A 9,236-nucleotide genomic window follows, 5' to 3' on the forward strand; every position below is an offset into this window, starting at 1 on the left:
TTTTACTGTTGATCGTTTTGTTGCTTTGTCCCTGTGTGCCATATTTAATTTAAGTTGACTTTTGGACTGACGTTTTGAATTTAGACTTCTGCATTAGAAGAATAAAGACTGGTATTTCTGGTACTCTCACACTCAGGTTTTTCTGGAAGTTTCTTCCTGTTAAAAGGGATTTTTTTCTTCCCACTATTTAAACAAGTGCTTGCTCAAATGGGAGCCCATGTCTGTAGTTAACCTTAATGTCTGACCTCAGATAATACTCACATGTTAGTTTAGTACACATGAATGTATTTTTTATTGTTCATTGTTTCTTCTCAGGGGTGCCACTCGCAGCTTTGACTGTGAAAATCTGTACATTCCAGCCATAGTTGGTTTTTGCATCACAGGCTTCCCAGATTTTTCTGCCGTATTTTCCTGGCTTACTGGGTATGTATTGCCGGTAGGGGCATTTTCCTCGAAAAGTGGACAAGACGTTCATCCACTGTTACCTCAGGCCCTGGGATGAACATCAGGGGAAGAAGCTGCACCCATCTCTGGTCTCTCTGTTGTCAAATCTGAGGACTCCTGAATCAAAATGATATCAAATGTGTGAAGTGACATCGTTGCCCAGAAAATGATCAGATGTGTCTGTGTCTTCTGGATGATAGTCCACATTGTCTTCCTCCTAGAAACCTGCCCATCTGAATCTCTATGCTGCTCTGTGTCCTCTCCTTCATTTTCACCAAAAATATGATGCAGAACTTGGCTCACTGTGAATCTTCTTCTCATTTTTGTATGCTGCAAATTGTAAATGTGCACTCTGGAAGTCAAATGGCCACTCAAATGAGTGAATTCTTGACATGTCCCGTCTTTATTTTGTTTTGTTTTTGTGCAGGTATACTGCAAAAAACATGCAAAATAAGAATCCCCTAAAGCTCATATGATTAGGAGAGGAGCTGGCTGTCAATGTTTTAGCTGACAGTGCACTTATGATTTCAATTTTGGATTTAATTATTGCTTTATACTCATAATATTATACCTGGGTCGAAACCGACCCTAACAACACAAAGGTCATAATTTCAACTAGAGCATTTTATAATTTAGTGAAAATATTTTTTTTTTGTTTTATTTTGTAGAAATAGAGGTTCCTGACAAAGTCAAAAAGCCTTGATACAATAAACAAATGTTTGTGATTTTTTTTATGCATTTGAAATTTAAAATGGGTCGGTGCCGACCCTAACACGAGAGGAAGGTTAAAACAAAGAAAGCCCGGGATGGGAAAACAATCATATGAAGAAGTCATTAACATTCTGCTCCTCCTTTAGAAATGTATGCTTGTGTCTCATAAATAAACCACTGCAGATTCAGTGATTAACAACATTATGATTGTTAATCACTGACTTGTGGAGATTCTGGTAGTTTTTTTCCTTTTTGTATCTTTTTATAATCTCAAATTTTCAGCTGAGTTTGATGCAAAGCATATGATTTTCTGAGTGCATAGTCCTTCCCACAGGACAGAAATATTCACGTTAAAAATAAAAATGGAGAGATTTATCCAAGGTCTATCATTGATGCAGTTAGCATGTGCATAAATCCATCACAGCACAGGCCATATAACTAACACATTACTCCCTTACACGGCCCAGTGGAGATTTCAATCTGCTATAATGGAGGTGACTGTCTGCTTCAGTCAAGTTAACTGGCACAAGAGTGCCACGTTTTACAGCAATTCATAACATCCTTCCTCCCATGCTCTGCTGCTCCATCACTGCTTCTGTCTTACGCAGGCAGATTTTAGGTTCATAAAAGTGCTAATAAGATATCTGAAAAAAAAAAGATGTATTTACAGTAAAAGCACAATATTTATTAGAGGCAAAAATAAATCAAAATATTACACAAAGAATGAGTTACACTGTTAGTTTTACATTTTTGTTCTTGGTTGCTGTATGAGTGCACTGGGAAAGGATCTTCATATTCGTAAACAGACATCTGAGTGACGGCGAAGTTAGCCAGTGAAGAAACTAGTCAGACCATCAGATCTCAACACTGATTAATAGGTTTATAACTATTTATTAACCAATAACCTTTTTTCCTTTAATGACACCTTCTGGCCCATGTTAAAGATCCCTTGGAGCCTCAGAACATATAAGACTCTAAACTGGACCAGTGATCAAAGGGAGCCTACATTGTGGTTATGATAACAAGAGAACAAGCAGAAAGGGGACTGTAAATACCTCAAGAGGTGTTTCCAAGTATATAACACTGAGAAGGAAAGAGTAAAAGAGGAGTTGTGAGGTGTTGGAGATGAGAGCCAAATGAAAAACTGACTAAAGTAGGAAACTGGGTGAATCAGCAATACTGAAGTTTGAGTCCAAACAATCTGCATCAGCTAATTTTTGAAAATTAGCTCAAGATCCTAAAATAAAGTGGCTGTGGGAACGTGTTGTAGTACTGTGAATGTTGTGTTCAGGAAAGAATCCATTTTCTTAAAAGTGCGTCTGAGAGCCTTGGATGGGAGAGAAAAGTAGATTTGAGAGAGGCTACATGCTGAAATAACAATATTCAAACAAAAGTGAAAAGCAGATGAATCTGGGACTGAGGTCTGAGGAAAGTAGGGTGTGGTTGTCCAGTTCACGCTCAAAACATTAGACCATTGATTAGTTTCTTGATGATTTTGTAATTTTGATGTCTACTAACACAAATGTTGTGTCTGAATATTACTGGACTGGTAGTTTTAGATTTCAGTTCCAATTATAATTGTGAGGAAGACGTTATTGGTGTCTTGCTGTTTTGTCACTAAATTTCTACATGGTGTCCAGATTCTTGATGTTTAAATCAATATTTTTAAAAAAGCAATAAAATAGAGAAATACTCCGTTGTTATGTGAACATTTAAAAATCCAAAGAGACATGCATTATACATGCATTCCATCCATCCATCCATCCATCCATCTTCATCCGCTTTATCCGAGGCCGGGTCGCGGGGGCAGCAGCCTAAGCAAAGAGGCCCAGACCTCCCTCTCCCCAGCCACCTCCTCCAGCTTATCCGGGGGAATACCAAGGCGTTCCCAGGCCAGCCGAGAGATATAATCTCTCCAGCGTGTCGTAGGTCTGCCGCGGGGCCTCCTCCCGGTGGGACATGCCTGGAACACCTCACCCAGGAGGCGCCCAGGGGGCATCCTTGTCAGATGCCCGAACCACCTCAGCTGGCTCCTTTCGATGTGGAGCAGCAGCGGCTCTACTCTGAGCCCCTCCCGGATGGCCAAACTTCTCACCCTATCTCTAAGGCTGCCAAGACTTAGAGATAGGGTCCCTATTGCCAAGACTGGCAATAGGGACATACATGCATTAATATGCTAATAATGCACAGCATACTTAGACATGATGGCATAAATTATGGGCAAGCACAACTATGAACACAATAAGAGTGAAAGACCTGATACGTAACAAATATCACACAGCTTTTGTGTAAAGAAGGACATCAGATGCTTGTTTTTGTCCTTTTTAAATATGTGCTTACGTTAAACCTGATTCCACAAAATGTAATCAGCTCATTTGTATTTGATGAGATTTAAAGGCACATTCTTAAAATGTATCTATTTTCTTTACTGGCATGAAAGAGAAGACGACTGCATTTTTGAGTGCTCTGGAAGCTGTCTATTTATTTTATGTTGATTAGCTGATGCTTGATGTAAACAACATTTTCCACAGTGTTGATCCACTGAAAAGTGTCAGAAAATGATTTGATATAAAGTTGTCACTTAACTCTGTATTTGTCTGCTGTTGTAAAGGTTGATCTAATGTCTTTCACAAAGGGGGGACTTTACCCACTTTACCATAAATGCAGATAAAATCAACTTTTTCCTATTACCTCTTTTATTACCTGTTTGCTTGCTGAAAGTAACATTTCTCCATCATTAAATCTAATTTTATCCCAACAGTTCAAATATGAGAAAATAACCAAGAGGTTTGTTAAGCTATTTCATAAAACATCTATTAAAGATAAAAGAAAACATTCATCAAAAAAGAGAGTGTTGAAAATAGGCATACAAATTTGCATGCTTGTTTTGAGTGGGATATTTGTATTATTGATGTAATGAGCTACACCTGGGACTTCTCTAAGTCAACTTAGGGGTAAATACCTATACATTTTAAATTATCTCACTTTCGTTGAAAGTAACTGTAAAAATAGAGAACCCAAATGATGTGTGCTCAAAGAAAACATCAAGCATTCTTTATTTGCACTCCATTTGCCACATCAGCAAAACGTCATTATGCACCTTTGATAGAAACTTCCATAACCAGCCATTGTAAAACAGTAAGTTTAATGGAGTAAATGGACATCAAACTATAAAACTTTAATTGTAAGCTTTAGTTAGGCCCAATTTTGTTTTGGAATGTATATCTGTCATCATATGTGGAACTTTTTCTTTAAAAACAATACTTCTGTTTTCCTTAAAAACATTTGCATTGCCACACAATCTAAACCACATCACACAGTATTTTCTAGGTGTGGCTCCAGTGTCCTGTTCGGAAGCTTGCAATTTTTACCACCACTAGATGGCAATAGAGACTCAATAGATACTACAAAAACATTTAACGTGGAAATCCTGCAGTGTAAAGGGAAATCGTGTCATGTTTGTCAAGTGACAAATGAGTCAATAAATAAATAAATAATAAACATTTATTTCTGAGTTTCCCATAACAACAGTGTTACCCATAACACGTCTACTAATTTATATGGAGGCTCATGTTAAGATTAACCTGCTTTACTGTGCAGCCCATGCTGTGGTACAAGAAAGGTAGTAACTTCTTCTACAGGTATGCCACCAGAGATCACAGAGTGGACTTTAAGAGGCCATTAGATTAGAGATTTAAAATTATTGCAAGTTTGTTCCAAAAACACACAACCTGTTTGTTTTATTATCCGATTCATCATTATTATATCATTATTTGTTGACATATTATGACATTTCACACATTTGTTGTTCCAGATGGCTTGCAAGGGAAAAACGTTTTTAAAAGTTATTTTAAAATTCATAAATGTCCTAATATATCAATGTAATCAGAGAACAATACTTTTATTTTTTAAATTTTATATAGATACTTATTGAGATCAGCTGAAAACTATAGTACATCAAGACAACACCTTCTATAAGAAATAAATGCCAATATGCGCATATATCTATCTCTCTATCTATCTCTATCTACCTATATATATATATATATATATATATATATATATATATATATATATATATATATATATATATATATATATATATAAAGGAATGTTCTTAAAATGTATAGATTATTATTTATTTTATTTTTTTTTTATTTATTCTTTGATATTATTAGTGAGTTTGTATAAGTTACAATTACTTTCCAGGCTACATCTTTTTATGCTGCATAAACAAGACAAAATACACACAAATACAAGATGGGAAATAAATTCAAGTAAGAAATTAGATTTGATATAGTTGGACTCCAAATATATCAAACAATTGGGGCTTATTTCCAAGAACCCATAAAAATAAATTAAATTTAATAAAATAGTAACAGAATAACAACAACATAAAATTATGTTCCACTGCAGTCCATGTTCCCAAGGAAAATATCGTTCGAGTTGCGGTTACAGGACAACCCCAGGCAGTTCATTTGGCTTTTGTGTCGACGTAACAACCTCGTGGCTGTTGGTAGGCTGAATGGATATCCTCAATGTCACATTTTGATGTCCGGTCTCTGAATGACATATATTGTAGATATCAGATATGAGTATCTGTGAGCAGAACCTTTACCTGCCTTTTTCAACTCCCACAGCGCAGGAAAAATGTCCTTTTCACATTGTAATCTCCCACTTGTCTTGTAGCCAAACACGTCCATTTATGATCAAGGTGTCCCGCTGTGTCCACCCAACTTCAGACAGAATCCAACAACTAACTAATAAGTTACATATTCAACTAAAGACTGAAAACTATTTTCTGACTGCTGGTGTACCCATTTATAATGACCTATTTTTTTTATGTTTCTTCAAATTCACCAAAAACACAAATTAAAACTTCACCTGGGATGGTGAATTCCTAGCTCGTCCATTTTTTGCAGTTCTTGTCTTGACAGATGCTGTACGAGCGCCACACCAACGCAGTCTCCCAGAACATTAACAGTACCACTGCAGCGATCTCTAAAAGATACAAAGTACAGAGAGCTCAGAAAGCATGGTTTATCAGCACCTTTGATACTGCTTCTGAGGTCTCAGGCAAGGCAAGAGTAGCAATAACATCAAAAACATTTCTTCAACTTACAGCAACCATTCTATAACCAGCAAAAGGGAAGCATCCCTCACAGGAGTCCCAACTACTGTCAAAATGAAGAGAGTCGTCGCCGTTCCAGTAGCTGGGATTCCTGCTTCTCCTATAGCCGACACTGCCACCGTCACGCTGTAGACAACACACATAGCAGAACACCACTATTGAATACAAAATAATATACAGCTGTATACTGTACTGCCTTCAGTTCCATGCTAAAAATGAGACTGAAGGCAAATGTGAAAATTTACAATAGGCAGGATAGTAGGTGGTAGGGTATCTATGAGGTTTAATCTGAGGTTCATGGAGTTAATCCTTCTAAGATTTTGATTTCTGTCATCTGGTTGGCTTCTACATTCTAAATGTACACAAAGCAATTTTATTAGGCTTACATATTTGATATGGCTATTGGAAAAAATAGCTTCAAATCTACAGAATTGGCTGGAATCTTTCAAAGACAAATATTGAATACCTCTTGAAACAATAACACTTGCTCAAAGAAGCTGAGGCATTATACATTTCACCATTTCACACGATCTAGTAAAAAAACAATATTATACAGGACGATTCTAACTATTCCAATCCATCAGTATTTGGGACAAAAATATGTTTGACAGGAAACCAACTAAAACATGAGATTTCTACGTGTCTGGTACGATCATGCTACAGAAAAAAGATTTTTATAAAAAGATTTTTGTTTTAAATAAGATCCAATCAATGTTGAAACATTTCTGTTTAATCAGAAAAGACAAAGAGAATGGAAAAATGAATATTACTGTCACTTACCCAATGGTGAATAGCTGGCTCCAGTTTAATCTCATGCTATTAAGCTGAGCAATGAAAACTGCCGCAGCTACTTCATAAAGGGCTGTTCCATCCATATTGGCATTGATCCCAATAGGCAGCATGAAGCAAGTGATTCTTTTGTCAACCTTGATTATTTCCTCACAGCACGTTTAAGTCAGTGAGACTGCATGGCTTGAAAACACAGTGTATGGTTTGTTCTTTAACATCTGTAAGCATCTATATGTTTTCTTTATATCAATATAAGTCATCTCTGTGATACGGTATTATACAGAGTTCTAAAATTCTAACCTGAGTGAGATGAGCAAGGTGCTCAGCAAGGCCGGAGAAACGCCTTTTATGATGGGAAAGAGGTTTTGTCTCACAAACATGACATAGATCAGTGGTAAAATTACTCCTGCATGGATGAACAGCATAAAAACAGACAAAAAATACAATATGAATACGAGTTATTCCAATTGTACTTACTGACAAGAAGGTGCTAGTAAAGTATGCATTTACATTAAACATACCCAGTAATAACCACTGCTGTAAACTTTCCCAGTTTGAGGACAGCATCCCACTTTTCCCCAACCTCAATGACGTAACTTGCAGTCATGAACATTACTCCTATTGGCAAAAAGCTAAACTTAATGGGTTTATTTGAAAAGCCAGTTAACATTAAATGTGTTAGTTTTTACACCCTGAAAGAATGATTTGTTTTTGATAGTGTATGACAATCAGGAAATCAGTCCACCTATATAATTTAAATCTTTGCATGCTATCTCTTAGGTGTTGAATGGCCTCCTTGTAGGAACTATATCAGTGTACCCAATTATCATCTTAACCACTTCCTTGGTGGCTTCGTTAACGGCGCTGATGATATCCATGATGAGTTTCCCTGTTTCGTCCATGTTCCGGAGGGCCAGGCCAAAAATAAAAGACATTCCAATCACCCCCAGTGTATTAAGTCCATCAGTGTATTTGCCCACTAGACGTACTTGCGTCTCTTCCTGAAATAAAAAATGAGAAATTCATTGAGATCAACTTTCCAACGGAAGTCATCACTGTGATTTCACAAATCATTTACCGTGTCAGAGGTAGAATTGTTATTGTCTGATTCAATGTTCACCAACACCTTCTGGGTCTTGTACTAACGAGAAAAAACAATATAAATAAGAATAATTAACATAATTAATAAATAACCATGAATATCAGATTGTCGGCTTGGTGTAAGTAATAAAACATATCTGTTTAAAGCTTGACAGAACCAGGTTTTTTGGCACCATATTTCTGAAAAAGAGTCAAGAAAACAACCATCATAGATAAAAGCTATTCGTTGGTGTTTAGTGTTGAACCACTTAAAAGAGAAAAGTGGTGCTAAAAAGTTATAATCTAAACCTTTGTTAAACATTAACACATATGTTACTTAAAAGAAAGCCTCACATATAGCTGCTTATGCAACTTAGAGTCACTGCAGGTTGGAGCCAAACAAATTTATTAATCTGGAGTTGATTCCAAGTGGTTATTTTGTATTTGGTATTTTTTCAGTTGAACTCTCAATACAAGGTCCAAAGAGATGCCGATGCAAGTGAAGGAGGTCATCACTAGGTTTATAACCCAAATTAAATTAAAGAGGTAGCAAAAACTTTATAAAGTGGCCCAAACCATAACCAATAAAACACAAGGAATGCACTGAGCAACTCAGCCTTTGGGTTATGGAAATGAGGTCTAGGGATAGACGCAACCAAAATGAACTTATACCAAAATGATGGGGAGAGAAAAGTGTGGAGAAGGAGCTCACGAACTTTAACTTCATCAAGAGCAACTCTAGTGTTTCTTGAGATAAAGAAACTGTTTATTCTTTAATGGTATGGTATTAATGATAATCTCCACCCACCCAGTTACTGAAGGCAAAACTAAAGGGAGAGAGATCCACAAACAAGCAGAAACTGAAGGGCCTGCAGTAAAGGCCTGGCAGACCTCAGGGATACATACATAAGTTTTATCATCCAAGTAAAAAAAATGTCTTTATATTTGTAGTTATGTTCATTTGTGAACAGCATGTTGTGGGGGTTAGCACTGTTGCCTTATAGCACAAAAGTCCTCAGTTCGACGCCAGTATCTGTATGGAGTTTGCATGCTCTCCCTATGTTTGCGTGGGTCCTCTCCA

General features: G+C 36.7%; 1 pseudogene across 1 annotated transcript; it reads right to left on the reverse strand.

Moving 5' to 3' along the window:
- Window positions 1-5,324: 5,324 nt before the first annotated feature.
- On the reverse strand, window positions 5,325-8,668 carry LOC146516280 (excitatory amino acid transporter 3-like; annotated as a pseudogene). The gene is made up of 8 exons (XR_014874585.1): window positions 8,630-8,668; window positions 8,154-8,216; window positions 7,895-8,076; window positions 7,597-7,707; window positions 7,376-7,498; window positions 7,067-7,258; window positions 6,278-6,412; window positions 5,325-6,156 (listed from the first exon to the last, which is right to left on the reverse strand). The product of XR_014874585.1 is annotated as an excitatory amino acid transporter 3-like (transcript).
- Window positions 8,669-9,236: the final 568 nt, after the last annotated feature.

This window comes from Neolamprologus multifasciatus, chromosome 6 (genome assembly GCF_963576455.1).
Source record: "Neolamprologus multifasciatus chromosome 6, fNeoMul1.2, whole genome shotgun sequence".
In the NCBI taxonomy this organism is placed as follows: domain Eukaryota; kingdom Metazoa; phylum Chordata; class Actinopteri; order Cichliformes; family Cichlidae; genus Neolamprologus; species Neolamprologus multifasciatus.